A 17,073-nucleotide genomic window follows, 5' to 3' on the forward strand; every position below is an offset into this window, starting at 1 on the left:
CTGTAAGAGCAGTGGCACCACACACCTCTCTGCCCGGAACTATTTATACACAGGACTGTCACTGTAACACTGGGGCATCTCCTACCTATAGAGAGTATAGGGCTCATACATACACATAGAAGGGATTCTTTACTGTAAGAGCAGTGGCACCACAAACCTCTCTGCCCAGAGCTATTCATACACAGGACTGTCACTGTAACACTGGGGCATCTCCTACCTATAGAGAGTATAGGGCTTATACATACACATAGAAGGGATTCTTTACTGTAAGAGCAGTGGGACCACAAACCTCTCTGCCCGGAGCTATTCATACACAGGACTGTCACTGTAACACTGGGATATCTCCTACCTATAGAGAGTATAGGGCTCATACATACACATAGAAGGGATTCTTTACTGTAAGAGCAGTGGCACCACAAACCTCTCTGCCCGGAGCTATTCATACACAGGACTGTCACTGTAACACTGGGACATCTCCTACCTATAGAGAGTATAGGGCTTATACATACACATAGAAGGGATTCTTTACTGTAAGAGCAGTGGCACCACAAACCTCTCTGCCCGGAGCTATTTATACACAGGACTGTCACTGTAACACTGGGGAATCTCCTACCTATAGAGAGTATATGGCTTATACATACACATAGAAGGGAGTCTTTACTGTAAGAGCAGTGGCACCACACACCTCTCTGCCCGGAGCTATTCATACACAGGACTGTCACTGTAAAACTGGGGAATCTCCTACCTATAGAGAGTATAGGGCTTATACATACACATAGAAGGGAGTCTTTACTGTAAGAGCAGTGGCACCACACACCTCTCTGCCCGGAACTATTTATACACAGGACTGTCACTGTAACACTGGGGCATCTCCTACCTATAGAGAGTATAGGGCTCATACATACACATAGAAGGGATTCTTTACTGTAAGAGCAGTGGCACCACAAACCTCTCTGCCCAGAGCTATTCATACACAGGACTGTCACTGTAACACTGGGACATCTCCTACCTATAGAGAGTATAGGGCTTATACATACACATAGAAGGGATTCTTTACTGTAAGAGCAGTGGGACCACAAACCTCTCTGCCCGGAGCTATTCATACACAGGACTGTCACTGTAACACTGGGATATCTCCTACCTATAGAGAGTATAGGGCTCATACATACACATAGAAGGGATTCTTTACTGTAAGAGCAGTGGCACCACAAACCTCTCTGCCCGGAGCTATTCATACACAGGACTGTCACTGTAACACTGGGACATCTCCTACCTATAGAGAGTATAGGGCTTATACATACACATAGAAGGGATTCTTTACTGTAAGAGCAGTGGCACCACAAACCTCTCTGCCCGGAGCTATTTATACACAGGACTGTCACTGTAACACTGGGGAATCTCCTACCTATAGAGAGTATATGGCTTATACATACACATAGAAGGGAGTCTTTACTGTAAGAGCAGTGGCACCACACACCTCTCTGCCCGGAGCTATTCATACACAGGACTGTCACTGTAACACTGGGACATCTCCTACCTATAGAGAGTATAGGGCTTATACATACACATAGAAGGGATTCTTTACTGTAAGAGCAGTGGCACCACAAACCTCTCTGCCCGGAGCTATTCATACACAGGACTGTCACTGTAACACTGGGACATCTCCTACCTATAGAGAGTATAGGGCTTATACATACACATAGAAGGGATTCTTTACTGTAAGAGCAGTGGCACCACACACCTCTCTGCCCGGAGCTATTCATACACAGGACTGTCACTGTAACACTGGGATATCTCCTACCTATAGAGAGTATAGGGCTTATACATACACATAGAAGGGATTCTTTACTGTAAGAGCAGTGGCACCACACACCTCTCTGCCCGGAGCTATTCATACACAGGACTGTCACTGTAACACTGGGACATCTCCTACCTATAGAGAGTATAGGGCATATACATACACATAGAAGGGATTCTTTACTGTAAGAGCAGTGGCACCACAAACCTCTCTGCCCGGAGCTATTCATACACAGGACTGTCACTGTAACACTGGGGAATCTCCTACCTATAGAGAGTATAGGGCTTATACATACACATAGAAGGGATTCTTTACTGTAAGAGCAGTGGCACCACAAACCTCTCTGCCCGGAGCTATTCATACACAGGACTGTCACTGTAACACTGGGGCATCTCCTACCTATAGAGAGTATAGGGCTTATACATACACATAGAAGGGATTCTTTACTGTAAGAGCAGTGACACCGCACACCTCTCTGCCCGGAGCTATTCATACACAGGACTGTCACTGTAACACTGGGGCATCTCCTACCTATAGAGAGTATAGGGCTCATACATACACATAGAAGGGATTCTTTACTGTAAGAGCAGTAGAACTTGCTCATTCCCAGGACTACAGGGCTTCCTTTAGGTTTAGAGAAAAGAAGGTTTGTGAAGTAACATAGAAACGATTCTTTACTGTAAAAGGATTGAGATTCCTATGCACAGGATGAATCGCCACAGCACCGGGTAAGTAAATGACCCCCAATGTGTACATTTTCTGCACAATAGAACTTTCTCCTATGAAGTATTCCTGCTCAGGCTTGTATCTATACATAAGGTTTATACACTGGTCTGAAAGGCTTCTCTACTGTAAGAGCAGTGAGATCATTAGCCTCCCCATCCCCTCCCTTATCAATCATCTCATGATCTATTCATTCCTGGAGACTTATACATAGAGAAGATTCTTTACTGTTAGAGCAGTGACATTATGTGTATGTCACTACACGGAGCTCTGCAGTGTAATCTATCCCAGGATATAGATACTTGGGCTCTGATCCAGGGATTTCATCAGATTCCAGGTTTGGATTCAGGATTCCCTAAAATCAGGAAAAGGTTTCCATCTCCCTCGTGTGTCTTGGATCAGCGATGCCGCCCAGTAATCAGTAGTGGCCGGATCATTGCATCCTCTGCTCTGCCTCACGGTGCTGGCTGTCAGTGAATGGAAGCGCTCCTGGGGAGCACACACAGTGTAATGGAAGCCGACCGTTACATGTGTGACAGACACAAAGAAGAAAAGACACAGACCTGGAGAGAGGATGGCGGTGGGCGAGGCGGGTCACTCAGGGTAACGATGCTCTGCTACATCAGGGCGTGGGCGCTGCATCATCTCCTCCCGTCAGCCTGGCACATCCTCTCCCTCCTGTATTTATATGCACAGCACCCTCCTCCATGCCCGCTCCCATTACTGCCCTCCTCTTCCCTGTGCACTTATCCTCATGTGATGCGGCTCCTGGCATCCTGCCCTTACACCCCCCGTCCTCAGCTCTGAGCTCACTGGAGGGAGGGCACAAGTGATGAAAGGAGACCCCAGCCACCTGCTGCACCCCCAGCACACAGCCTGACACAGGGAGTGTCCACTCTCAGCACAGAATTGATATTGTCTGGTAAGGAGAAGTTATACAATGTTCCAATATTCTTTCTCTATTAATTCTTCACTGTTTTCTAGATCTCTGCTTGCTGTCACTCAATGCGTTGTTTACTTCCTGTGGATAAAAAAACATCCATGATCATGTGATGTCACACAGGTGCACAGCTAATTAGGATCTCTGCGCTGTAATCAGAGCTGTGTCTTATAACGAGCTGTAAGAGCAGTGGCACCACACACCTCTCTGCCCGGAGCTATTCATACACAGGACTGTCCCTGTAACACTGGGGCATCTCCTACCTATAGAGAGTATAGGGCTTATACATACACATAGAAGGGATTCTTTACTGTAAGAGCAGTGGCACCACAAACCTCTCTGCCCGGAGCTATTCATACACAGGACTGTCACTGTAACACTGGGACATCTCCTACCTATAGAGAGTATAGGGCTTATACATACACATAGAAGGGATTCTTTACTGTAAGAGCAGTGGCACCACAAACCTCTCTGCCCGGAGCTATTCATACACAGGACTGTCACTGTAACACTGGGGCATCTCCTACCTATAGAGAGTATAGGGCTCATACATACACATAGAAGGGAGTCTTTACTGTAAGAGCAGTGAGACCGCACACCTCTCTGCCCGGAGCTATTCATACACAGGACTGTCACTGTAACACTGGGACATCTCCTACCTATAGAGAGTATAGGGCTTATACATACACATAGAAGGGATTCTTTACTGTAAGAGCAGTGGCACCACAAACCTCTCTGCCCGGAGCTATTCATACACAGGACTGTCACTGTAACACTGGGGCATCTCCTACCTATAGAGAGTATAGGGCTTATACATACACATAGAAGGGATTCTTTACTGTAAGAGCAGTGGCACCACAAACCTCTCTGCCCGGAGCTATTCATACACAGGACTGTCACTGTAACACTGGGACATCTCCTACCTATAGAGAGTATAGGGCTTATACATACACATAGAAGGGATTCTTTACTGTAAGAGCAGTGGCACCACAAACCTCTCTGCCCGGAGCTATTCATACACAGGACTGTCACTGTAACACTGGGGAATCTCCTACCTATAGAGAGTATAGGGCTTATACATACACATAGAAGGGATTCTTTACTGTAAGAGCAGTGGCACCACAAACCTCTCTGCCCGGAGCTATTCATACACAGGACTGTCACTGTAACACTGGGACATCTCCTACCTATAGAGAGTATAGGGCTCATACATACACATAGAAGGGATTCTTTACTGTAAGAGCAGTGGCACCACACACCTCTCCGCCCGGAGCTATTCATACACAGGACTGTCACTGTAACACTGAGACATCTCCTACCTATAGAGAGTATAGGGCTTATACATACCCATAGAAGGGATTCTTTACTGTAAGAGCAGTGGCACCACAAACTTCTCTGCCCGGAGCTATTCATACACAGGACTGTCACTGTAACACTGGGGCATCTCCTACCTATAGAGAGTATAGGGCTTATACATACACATAGAAGGGATTCTTTACTGTAAGAGCAGTGGCACCACACACCTCTCCGCCCGGAGCTATTCATACACAGGACTGTCACTGTAACACTGGGACATCTCCTACCTATAGAGAGTATAGGGCTTATACATTCACATAGAAGGGATTCTTTACTGTAAGAGCAGTGGCACCACACACCTCTCTGCCCGGAGCTATTCATACACAGGACTGTCACTGTAACACTGGGGCATCTCCTACCTATAGAGAGTATAGGGCTCATACATACACATAGAAGGGAGTCTTTACTGTAAGAGCAGTAGCACCACAAACCTCTCTGCCCGGAGCTATTCATACACAGGACTGTCACTGTAACACTGGGGAATCTCCTACCTATAGAGAGTATAGGGCTCATACATACACATAGAAGGGATTCTTTACTGTAAGAGCAGTGGCACCACAAACCTCTCTGCCCGGAGCTATTCATACACAGGACTGTCACTGTAACACTGGGGCATCTCCTACCTATAGAGAGTATAGGGCTCATACATACACATAGAAGGGATTCTTTACTGTAAGAGCAGTGGCACCACACACCTCTCTGCCCGGAGCTATTCATACACAGGACTGTCACTGTAACACTGGGACATCTCCTACCTATAGAGAGTATAGGGCTTATACATACACATAGAAGGGATTCTTTACTGTAAGAGCAGTGGCACCACAAACCTCTCTGCCCGGAGCTATTCATACACAGGACTGTCACTGTAACACTGGGATATCTCCTACCTATAGAGAGTATAGGGCTTATACATACACATAGAAGGGATTCTTTACTGTAAGAGCAGTGGCACCACACACCTCTCTGCCCGGAGCTATTCATACACAGGACTGTCACTGTAACACTGGGACATCTCCTACCTATAGAGAGTATAGGGCTCATACATACACATAGAAGGGATTCTTTACTGTAAGAGTAGTTGCACCACACACCTCTCTGCCCGGAGCTATTCATACACAGGACTGTCACTGTAACACTGGGACATCTCCTACCTATAGAGAGTATAGGGCTTATACATACACATAGAAGGGATTCTTTACTGTAAGAGCAGTGGCACCACACACCTCTCTGCCCGGAGCTATTCATACACAGGACTGTCACTGTAACACTGGGACATCTCCTACCTATAGAGAGTATAGGGCTTATACATACACATAGAAGGGATTCTTTACTGTAAGAGCAGTGGCACCACAAACCTCTCTGCCCGGAGCTATTCATACACAGGACTGTCACTGTAACACTGGGGAATCTCCTACCTATAGAGAGTATAGGGCTTATACATACACATAGAAGGGATTCTTTACTATAAGAGCAGTGGCACCACACACCTCTCTGCCCGGAGCTATTCATACACAGGACTGTCACTGTAACACTGGGACATCTCCTACCTATAGAGAGTATAGGGCATATACATACACATAGAAGGGAGTCTTTACTGTAAGAGCAGTGGCACCACACACCTCTCTGCCCGGAGCTATTCATACACAGGACTGTCACTGTAACACTGGGACATCTCCTACCTATAGAGAGTATAGGGCTTATACATACACATAGAAGGGATTCTTTACTGTAAGAGCAGTGGCACCACAAACCTCTCTGCCCGGAGCTTTTCATACACAGGACTGTCACTGTAACACTGGGACATCTCCTACCTATAGAGAGTATAGGGCTTATACATACACATAGAAGGGATTCTTTACTGTAAGAGCAGTGGCACCACACACCTCTCTGCCCGGAGCTATTCATACACAGGACTGTCACTGTAACACTGGGGAATCTCCTACCTATAGAGAGTATAGGGCTTATACATACACATAGAAGGGATTCTTTACTGTAAGAGCAGTGGCACCACACACCTCTCTGCCCGGAGCTATTCATACACAGGACTGTCACTGTAACACTGGGGAATCTCCTACCTATAGAGAGTATAGGGCTTATACATACACATAGAAGGGATTCTTTACTGTAAGAGCAGTGGCACCACAAACCTCTCTGCCCGGAGCTATTCATACACAGGACTGTCACTGTAACACTGGGACATCTCCTACCTATAGAGAGTATAGGGCTTATACATACACATAGAAGGGATTCTTTACTGTAAGAGCAGTGGCACCACAAACCTCTCCGCCCGGAGCTATTCATACACAGGACTGTCACTGTAACACTGGGGCATCTCCTACCTATAGAGAGTATAGGACTCATACATACACATAGAAGGGAGTCTTTACTGTAAGAGCAGTGGCACCACACACCTCTCTGCCCGGAACTATTTATACACAGGACTGTCACTGTAACACTGGGGCATCTCCTACCTATAGAGAGTATAGGGCTCATACATACACATAGAAGGGATTCTTTACTGTAAGAGCAGTGGCACCACAAACCTCTCTGCCCTGAGCTATTCATACACAGGACTGTCACTGTAACACTGGGGCATCTCCTACCTATAGAGAGTATAGGGCTTATACATACACATAGAAGGGATTCTTTACTGTAAGAGCAGTGGCACCACACACCTCTCTGCCCAGAGCTATTCATACACAGGACTGTCACTGTAACACTGGGGCATCTCCTACCTATAGAGAGTATAGGGCTTATACATACACATAGAAGGGATTCTTTACTGTAAGAGCAGTGGGACCACAAACCTCTCTGCCCGGAGCTATTCATACACAGGACTGTCACTGTAACACTGGGATATCTCCTACCTATAGAGAGTATAGGGCTCATACATACACATAGAAGGGATTCTTTACTGTAAGAGCAGTGGCACCACAAACCTCTCTGCCCGGAGCTATTCATACACAGGACTGTCACTGTAACACTGGGACATCTCCTACCTATAGAGAGTATAGGGCTTATACATACACATAGAAGGGATTCTTTACTGTAAGAGCAGTGGCACCACAAACCTCTCTGCCCGGAGCTATTTATACACAGGACTGTCACTGTAACACTGGGGCATCTCCTACCTATAGAGAGTATAGGGCTTATACATACACATAGAAGGGATTCTTTACTGTAAGAGCAGTGGCACCACAAACCTCTCTGCCCGGAGCTATTCATACACAGGACTGTCACTGTAACACTGGGGAATCTCCTACCTATAGAGAGTATATGGCTTATACATACACATAGAAGGGAGTCTTTACTGTAAGAGCAGTGGCACCACACACCTCTCTGCCCGGAGCTATTCATACACAGGACTGTCACTGTAACACTGGGACATCTCCTACCTATAGAGAGTATAGGGCTTATACATACACATAGAAGGGATTCTTTACTGTAAGAGCAGTGGCACCACAAACCTCTCTGCCTGGAGCTATTCATACACAGGACTGTCACTGTAACACTGGGGCATCTCCTACCTATAGAGAGTATAGGGCTTATACATACACATAGAAGGGATTCTTTACTGTAAGAGCAGTGGCACCACAAACCTCTCTGCCCGGAGCTATTCATACACAGGACTGTCACTGTAACACTGGGACATCTCCTACCTATAGAGAGTATAGGGCTCATACATACACATAGAAGGGATTCTTTACTGTAAGAGCAGTGGCACCACACACCTCTCTGCCCGGAGCTATTCATACACAGGACTGTCACTGTAACACTGGGACATCTCCTACCTATAGAGAGTATAGGGCTCATACATACACATAGAAGGGATTCTTTACTGTAAGAGCAGTGGCACCACACACCTCTCTGCCCGGAGCTATTCATACACAGGACTGTCACTGTAACACTGGGACATCTCCTACCTATAGAGAGTATAGGGCTCATACATACACATAGAAGGGAGTCTTTACTGTAAGAGCAGTAGAACTTGCTCATTCCCAGGACTACAGGGCTTCCTTTAGGTTTAGAGAAAAGAAGGTTTGTGAAGTAACATAGAAACGATTCTTTACTGTAAAAGGATTGAGATTCCTATGCACAGGATGAATCGCCACAGCACCGGGTAAGTAAATGACCCCCAATGTGTACATTTTCTGCACAATAGAACTTTCTCCTATGAAGTATTCCTGCTCAGGCTTGTATCTATACATAAGGTTTATACACTGGTCTGAAAGGCTTCTCTACTGTAAGAGCAGTGAGATCATTAGCCTCCCCATCCCCTCCCTTATCAATCATCTCATGATCTATTCATTCCTGGAGACTTATACATAGAGAAGATTCTTTACTGTAAGAGCAGTGACATTATGTGTATATCACTACACGGAGCTCTGCAGTGTAATCTATCCCAGGATATAGATACTTGGGCTCTGATCCAGGGATTTCATCAGATTCCAGGTTTGGATTCAGGATTCCCTAAAATCAGGAAAAGGTTTCCATCTCCCTCGTGTGTCTTGGATCAGCGATGCCGCCCAGTAATCAGTAGTGGCCGGACCATTGCATCCTCTGCTCTGCCTCACTGTGCTGGCTGTCAGTGAATGGAAGCGCTCCTGGGGAGCACACACAGTGTAATGGAAGCCGACCGTTACATGTGTGACAGACACAAAGAAGAAAAGACACAGACCTGGAGAGAGGATGGCGGTGGGCGAGGCGGGTCACTCAGGGTAACGATGCTCTGCTACATCAGGGCGTGGGCGCTGCATCATCTCCTCCCGTCAGCCTGGCACATCCTCTCCCTCCTGTATTTATATGCACAGCACCCTCCTCCATGCCCGCTCCCATTACTGCCCTCCTCTTCCCTGTGCACTTATCCTCATGTACACCCCCCGTCCTCAGCTCTGAGCTCACTGGAGGGAGGGCACAAGTGATGAAAGGAGACCCCAGCCACCTGCTGCACCCCCAGCACACAGCCTGACACAGGGAGTGTCCACTCTCAGCACAGAATTGATATTGTCTGGTAAGGAGAAGTTATACAATGTTCCAATATTCTTTCTCTATTAATTCTTCACTGTTTTCTAGATCTCTGCTTGCTGTCACTCAATGCGTTGTTTACTTCCTGTGGATAAAAAAACATCCATGATCATGTGATGTCACACAGGTGCACAGCTAATTAGGATCTCTGCGCTGTAATCAGAGCTGTGTCTTATAACGAGCTGTAAGAGCAGTGGCACCAGTAATAGGGTTTGAATATTGGTGCTCCTGTGTAACATGACATGACAAGGGATATAACAAGCCGTGCACCTGTGTGACATCACATGACTGGGGATATAATGAGCCATGCACCTGTGTAACATCACATGACTGGGGATATAATGAGCCATGCACCTGTGTGACATCAAATGACTGTGGATATAATGAGCTGGGCACCTGTGTGACATCACATGACTGTGGATATAATGAGCCATGCACCTGTGTGACATCAAATGACTGTGGATATAATGAGCTGGGCACCTGTGTGACATCAAATGACTGTGGATATAATGAGCCGTGCACCTGTGTGACATCATATGACCGCTGATATAACCAGCTGTGCTCCTGTGTAACATGACATGACAAGGGATATAACAAGCCGTGCACCTGTGTGACATCACATGACTGGGGATATAATGAGCTGTGCACCTGTATAACATCACATTACTGGGGATATAATGAGCCGTGCACCTGTGTGACATCACATGACTGGGGAAATAATGAGCTGTGCACCTGTGTGACATCACATGACCAGGGATATAATGAGCTGGGCACCTGTGTGACATCACATTACCGGGGATATAACGAGCAGTGCACCTGTGTGACATCACATGACCGGGGATATAACGAGCCGTGCACCTGTGTGACATCACATGACCGGGGATATAACGAGCCGTGCACCTGTGTGACATCACATGACCGGGGATATAACGAGCCGTGTACCTGTGTGACATCACATGACTAGAGATATAATGAGCTGGGCACCTGTGTGACATCACATGACTGGGGATATAACGAGCCATGCACCTGTGTGACATCACATGACTAGGGATATAATGAGCTGGGCACCTGTGTGACATCACATGACTGGGGATATAACGAGCCGTGCACCTGTGTGACATCACATGACTAGGGATATAATGAGCTGGGCACCTGTGTGACATCACATGACGGGATATAACGAGCCATGCACCTGTGTGACATCACATGACCGGGGATATAACGAGCCGTGCTCCTGTGTAACATCACATGACTGGGGATATAATGAGCCGTGCACCTGTGTGACATCACATGACTGGGGATATAATGAGCCGTGCACCTGTGTGACATCACATGACCGGGGATATAACGAGCCGTGCACCTGTGTAACATCACATGACTGGGGATATAATGAGCCGTGCACCTGTGTGACATCACATGACTGGGGATATAATGAGCCGTGCACCTGTGTGACATCACATGACTGGGGCTATAACGAGCCGTGCACCTGTGTAACATCACATGACTAGGAATATAACGAGCCGTGCACCTGTGTAACATCACATGACCAGGGATATAACGAGCCGTGCACCTGTGTGACATCACATTACTGGGGATATAATGAGCCGTGCACCTGTGTGACATCACATTACTGGGGATATAATGAGCCATGCACCTGTGTGACATCACATGACTGGGGATATAATGAGCCGTGCACCTGTGTGACATCACATGACTGGGGCTATAACGAGCCGTGCACCTGTGTAACATCACATGACTGGGGATATAATGAGCCGTGCACCTGTGTGACATCACACGATCAGGGATATAACGAGCCGTGCACCTGTGTGACATCACATGACTGAGGAAATAATGAGCTGTGCTCCTGTGTAACATCACACGCTCAGGGATATAATGAGCTGTGCACCTGTGTGACATCTCATGACGGGGGATATAATGAGCTGTGCACCTGTGTAATATGACATGTCCGGGGATATAGCATGCCGTGCACCTGTGTAACATCACATGACCGGGGATATAATGAGCCGTGCACCTGTGTAACATCACACGATCAGGGATATAATGAGCTGTGCACCTGTGTAACATCACATGACCAGGGATGTAACGAGCCGTACACCTGTGTGACATCACATGACCAGGGATATAACGAGCCGTACACCTGTGTGACATCACATGACTGGGGATATAACGATCTCTGCACATGTGTAACATCACATGACTGGGGATATAATGAGCCGTGCACCTGTGTAACATCACACGATCAGGGATATAATGAGCTGTGCACCTGTGTGACATCACATGACCAGGGATATAACGATCTCTGCACATCTGTAACATCACATGACTGGGGATATAATGAGCCGTGCACCTGTGTGACCTCACATGACTGGGGATATAATGAGCCATGCACCTGTGTAACATCACATGACCGGGGATATAACGAGCCGTGCACCTGTGTAACATCACACGATCAGGGATATAATGAGCTGTGCACCTGTGTGACATCACATGACCAGGGATATAACGATCTCTGCACATCTGTAACATCACATGACTGGGGATATAATGAGCCGTGCACCTGTGTGACCTCACATGAGCAGGGATATAACAAGCTGTGCACCTGTGTGTCATCACTTGACCGGGGATATTAGGGGCCGTGCACCTGTGTGACATCACACGATGGGGGATATAACGAGCCGTGCACCTGTGTTACATCACACGATGGGGGATGTAACGAGCCGTGCACCTGTGTGACATCACATGATCGGGGATATAACGAGCCGTGCACCTGTGTGACATCACATGACCAGGGATATAATGAGCCGTGCACCTGTGTGACATCACATGACCAGGAATATAATGAGCTGTGCACCTGTGTGACATCACATGACCAGGAATATAATGAGCCGTGCACCTGTGTGACATCACATGACCAGGGATATAATGAGCCGTGCACCTGTGTAACAATATTAATAATTAGCTTAAGGTGGACAACCCCTTTAAAGAAATGGAAGTCCAGGCATTGTGAATAATTAGTGGTTTCTGTGGCTCCTGGTGTGATCAGACGGTCCGGCAGGCTCCTATCTATTGTCCTCGGCATGTGCGCACAGGACAGGCTCACGTGTAGGGAGCCCACCCTCATCCCCCTTGTGTGGGGGTGACATAGGGAGTGACAAACCTCTGTTCACACCTGTGTTGTAGCTTCAGAGATAAACTGATGTGAATGTAGAGAAGCATCCTGCAGGGGGCGGCAGAGGATCGTCTCCTCCTGCTCTGGTTCTGTGCTGTTGGATCAGACATGTATAGAGCACAGAGCACCCGGTGTCGGTGGAGTCGTCTCCTCCGTGCTGCCGGCTGTGTAACGTGTAATGATATACCATGTATCAGGGATCTCCGTCTCATCTTACTAGGCCTCACACCCGGTGTCATAGCCCTGTATTCCTGCTGCCTGTGTGTGATCCGAGCCTAGCACTCCCGTCTATCATCTTCCAAATGACATGTCAGGGCCTAGAAAGAGCTGTTGCTTTTTTGAGTAGTTTTTCCAGGATTGGGGATAAAAGCCTTTTTCCAAAAACAGAACCATCCCTGTCCATGTGTTGCTGTTCATATTGTACGTCAGCTCCAATTAAAGGGAACCTGTCAGATAAACTCACCCACACTAACTGAACATATCTATGAAAAGTACAACTATCCCAATATTGTTCCTCCCCATGCCTGTTCATAAAGTTGACTCCCCAGCTATGCAAATGACCCCACGTGAGTCTAATCACAGTCTTTCCTTTGAGCTGAGTCCGGCAGATTAATTTTCTTCTATTTCAGCTGCTCCTCCAGCTTCCTTATTGACAAGAGATGTGGTTTCTCTTCAGCTCAGCTCTCTCATTCCCCCTCCCTCAGTAATGAGGGAGACGATGGCTGTGTGTGACTCACTGAAGAGAAATCAGCTCCCTCATCCACCTCTCCCTCAGGAATTTTCTTCAGCGAGTCACACACCAGCGCCTCCCTCATTCCTGAGGGAGGGGGATGAGGCCCCCACCCGAGGACGCCGCTCCCACCCAAGGAGGCTGTCCCCACCCGAGGAGGCCGCCCCCACCTAAGGAGGCTGCCCCCACCCGAGGACGCTGCTCTCACCCGAGGAGGCAGCACCCACCTGAGGACGCCGCCCCCACCCGAAGAGGCCGCGCCCACCCGGCAACCTTCTATCTGAGAAACAGAATGGAAAATGATATATCTGACTACCTCGGCAGGTAAAGGGGGACTCTCTATGTCAGGGCCAACTGACAACTCGATTGTTGCAGTCACATTTATTATTTCTCTTGGGAATCAATAGATTTCAACACAGAAATTTGCAACCACAACCAGGAACATTCCCTGTGATGCACAGCTATGTGTCGTGTGTTGTCCCTGCTGCTGAGGGTGCTGGATCCAAACGTCAAGAACCTGCAGGAGAATCTCTGGAATGATCACTACTGACCCATAAGAGACATTGGGGCAGATTTACTTACCCGGTCCAATCGCGATCCAGCGGTGCGTTCTCTGCGGTGGATTCGGGTCCGGCCGGGATTCATTAAGGCAGTTCCTCCGATGTCCACCAGGTGGCGCTGCTGCGCTGAAGTCCGCTGAGATGCACTCAAGTTCACCGGCCTATTCCTGGTGAAGGTAAGTGCAAGCTCCGCAACACTTTTTTTTTTTTAAATGCGGTGGTTTTTCTGAATCCGTAGGGTTTGCGTTCGGCCACGCCCCCGATTTCCGTCGCGTGCATGCCAGCGCCGATGCGCCACAATCCGATCACGTGCGCCAAAATCCCAGGGCAATTCAGGGGAAATTGGCGCAAATCGGAAAACGTGAATAGGGCCCTTAGTAAATGACCCCCACTGTAGTTACAGTGTAATACTATTGTGGCCTGGGAGCTTTCCACCTGTGATACACAGGAGCTTTGTGTGTAGGTCTCTGTAGGGGGCGCTATTACTGGGTTTTTAATGTTTTTTTTGGTGGTTCAAGAAGGAAGATAAAAGCAGGGGATATCTGAGACAAGTAAGATAACGAGTAACGGCCGTGCACGGGCTTCATGGTTCATCAATCAGATCCTTCTCGGTGGTGACATCTCCCCTCAACCACTGCCGGATGGGGTTTGTACAGCAGCCATTGAGCGTAGTTCTTGTGATACACCGGCGGCATCATTGCGTTCTGCAGCAGCAGGTAGTGCTCAGGGGCTCCTTGCAGGATAAAGTAAAAAAAAATTGAACAAAATAAATCACCAACACACAAAAAGTGCAAAAAGAAACCCTGAAAACACCTACAACTAAACCAACTACAGGTTCTTATGGACCTCTGGATTGTCTTCCGGATTGGAGCAGTTCTGTTCTTGAGCGCAATTAATAAAAACCGTTATACTAACCTTGACGTGTCCAGTGACCCCAACACAAAAAGTAAGCCCTCGCGCAGACACATTGGGGCTTATTCACTTACCTGGACCAGTCGCGACCCTGCGGTGCGTTCTCCGAAGCTGATTTGGGTTCTGCCGGGATTCACTAAGGTCCGTGCACCTGATATCCAGTAGGTGTCGCTGCTGCGCCGAGGTCCGCCGGAGTTCACCTTCTTCTTCCCGGTGCATGTGAGTGCTGATCTTGCGACACATTTTTTTTTTTTTTTTAATTCCACGTTTTTTCCATATCCGTCGGGTTGTCCTACAGCCACACCCCCCGATTTCTGTCACGTGAATGCCGTCGCCGATGCGCCAAAATCTGATTACGTGTGCCAAAATCCCGGGGCAATTCAGGGCAAATCGGAAATCGTCGGGAAACCCCATGAAAGTGCGCAATTCGGACCCTTAGTAAATGAGCCCCATTGACATAATTATCCTAAGTTACTCCTAGAAGGTGACAATGCTCCCCCAGTGCATTTAATTATGCAAATCAATGGAAAAAAACCTACGAGTCCGGTATCGCTGTCTGCATAGTGACCCTGAGGACGCAGGTTTTTGTTATTTTGGTTTCACGATCAATGATGAAATATTTTATAAGAAAAGCGTCCGATCTTTGTTCCTCTTTCAATACACTGTACAGAAGCCGTCTGTGTAATATAAATGCAGGTTATTTACTGTGCCCTTACTGTGACGCCCAAACTGCTTGGCCCCTTTAAGAGAAAACGGAGTAAAGTGTAAAATAAGCATGAATACTAGTGCTAGTAGTGACATTAGTAGTGACCGGGCGCCTGTAGGCCCCGAGTGACTGTGATAGTAGGAGGAAGCGTCCTGCAGCGGCTTCAGTTACTGCAGCTCAATGGCGACAGCGCCACCGCGCTCCGAGGGCGAGAAACATCATCGTCCCATACGCATCGTCCCATAGCATCAGAGATGTACCAGAGATGTGCAGATCACCATCACCCACATGACATAACGGAGACCGAGCCGGACCCCACTAATGACCGCTGCAGTTTTCTATGGATTTATGACATATTCTTGTGCTCCCAAAGACATAAAATAGAGAGCGGTGCAGGTCAAGACTGAGGACCATCAAATAAGACAGGATACTCACATGTAAGGAGACCCCACAGGAGACCTGAGTGCACCTAGTAGTCCCTTACAGCCTGAACTGGAGATGCTACGTCATATTGCTAGGGATACATGAACAATGTCTGATCTGGAAACATTCCCGGGAGAGACAAGACAACGTCTGTGCTGGGTCCAGGAGGTCAGTGGCCGGAGGCTGTGGAAGACGCTCTCGCTCTACTTGGCTCATATCACTGGCGCTTTCTGCCACTAATTAGACTGTGGGGATTTGTAATCTAAGCCAAACAAATGGCCATTGACCCAAGTTAAAAACGGACTCAAAATAGAAAAAGGCAGAGAAATGTTGGGAGTGTGGGTAGGCCACAGCAATTTTATTTAGATATAATGTAACTTAGTAAACTGTAACGAGTGGAAAATGTTTGTTAAAAGGTGTAAACAAGAAAAACAAAAGAACTTAGTTTTGATGCCCTTCTGGCTTGACTGTATGGAGCTCTTCTCCCGAGATGGCGGCTGGCGCAGGTCTTCCTCGCCTTCGGGCATGTATATCCTCCGCCACGCGCACTAGTGCTGGCTGCGACCTTCTCCGCCAACTCCTGCAGACCAGCAATAAAAATGTCCAACCCGATCGGATTCAGGTGAACTCCGTCACCTATCAGCAGGTGCCTGTCCCTCTCCAATTCTAAATGGCGAAAAGCCACACTACCCAGATCCGAATCGTGCTTG

At 47.6% G+C, this 17,073-nt stretch overlaps 2 protein-coding genes across 7 annotated transcripts in view; one reads left to right on the plus strand and one right to left on the minus strand.

Annotated features, from left to right (window-relative positions):
- The window catches only part of LOC140065199 (ABC-type organic anion transporter ABCA8-like), a 261,107-nt gene that overhangs the window by 74,333 nt on the left and 169,701 nt on the right, over positions 1-17,073 (plus strand). The window contains exon 1 of one of the 3 annotated variants that reach the window (XM_072112792.1): positions 9,656-9,828. The exons of the other annotated variants lie outside the window; for them this stretch is intronic. The gene's annotated coding sequence lies outside the window, so the exon portion shown is untranslated. Of the gene's footprint in view, positions 1-9,655; positions 9,829-17,073 lie in introns of those variants that run through there. 3 annotated transcript variants of the gene reach the window in all.
- Positions 1-17,073, minus strand: part of LOC140065200 (ATP-binding cassette sub-family A member 9-like) — a 74,850-nt gene that overhangs the window by 54,669 nt on the left and 3,108 nt on the right. For 2 of the 4 annotated variants that reach the window (XM_072112794.1, XM_072112793.1), the window contains exon 1: positions 3,085-3,284. The exons of 1 other annotated variant lie outside the window; for it this stretch is intronic. The gene's annotated coding sequence lies outside the window, so the exon portion shown is untranslated. Of the gene's footprint in view, positions 1-3,084; positions 3,286-17,073 lie in introns of those variants that run through there. One more of the 4 variants, XM_072112797.1, reaches the window with a different exon arrangement.

Source organism: Engystomops pustulosus, chromosome 6 (assembly GCF_040894005.1).
Source record: "Engystomops pustulosus chromosome 6, aEngPut4.maternal, whole genome shotgun sequence".
NCBI classification, from domain to species: domain Eukaryota; kingdom Metazoa; phylum Chordata; class Amphibia; order Anura; family Leptodactylidae; genus Engystomops; species Engystomops pustulosus.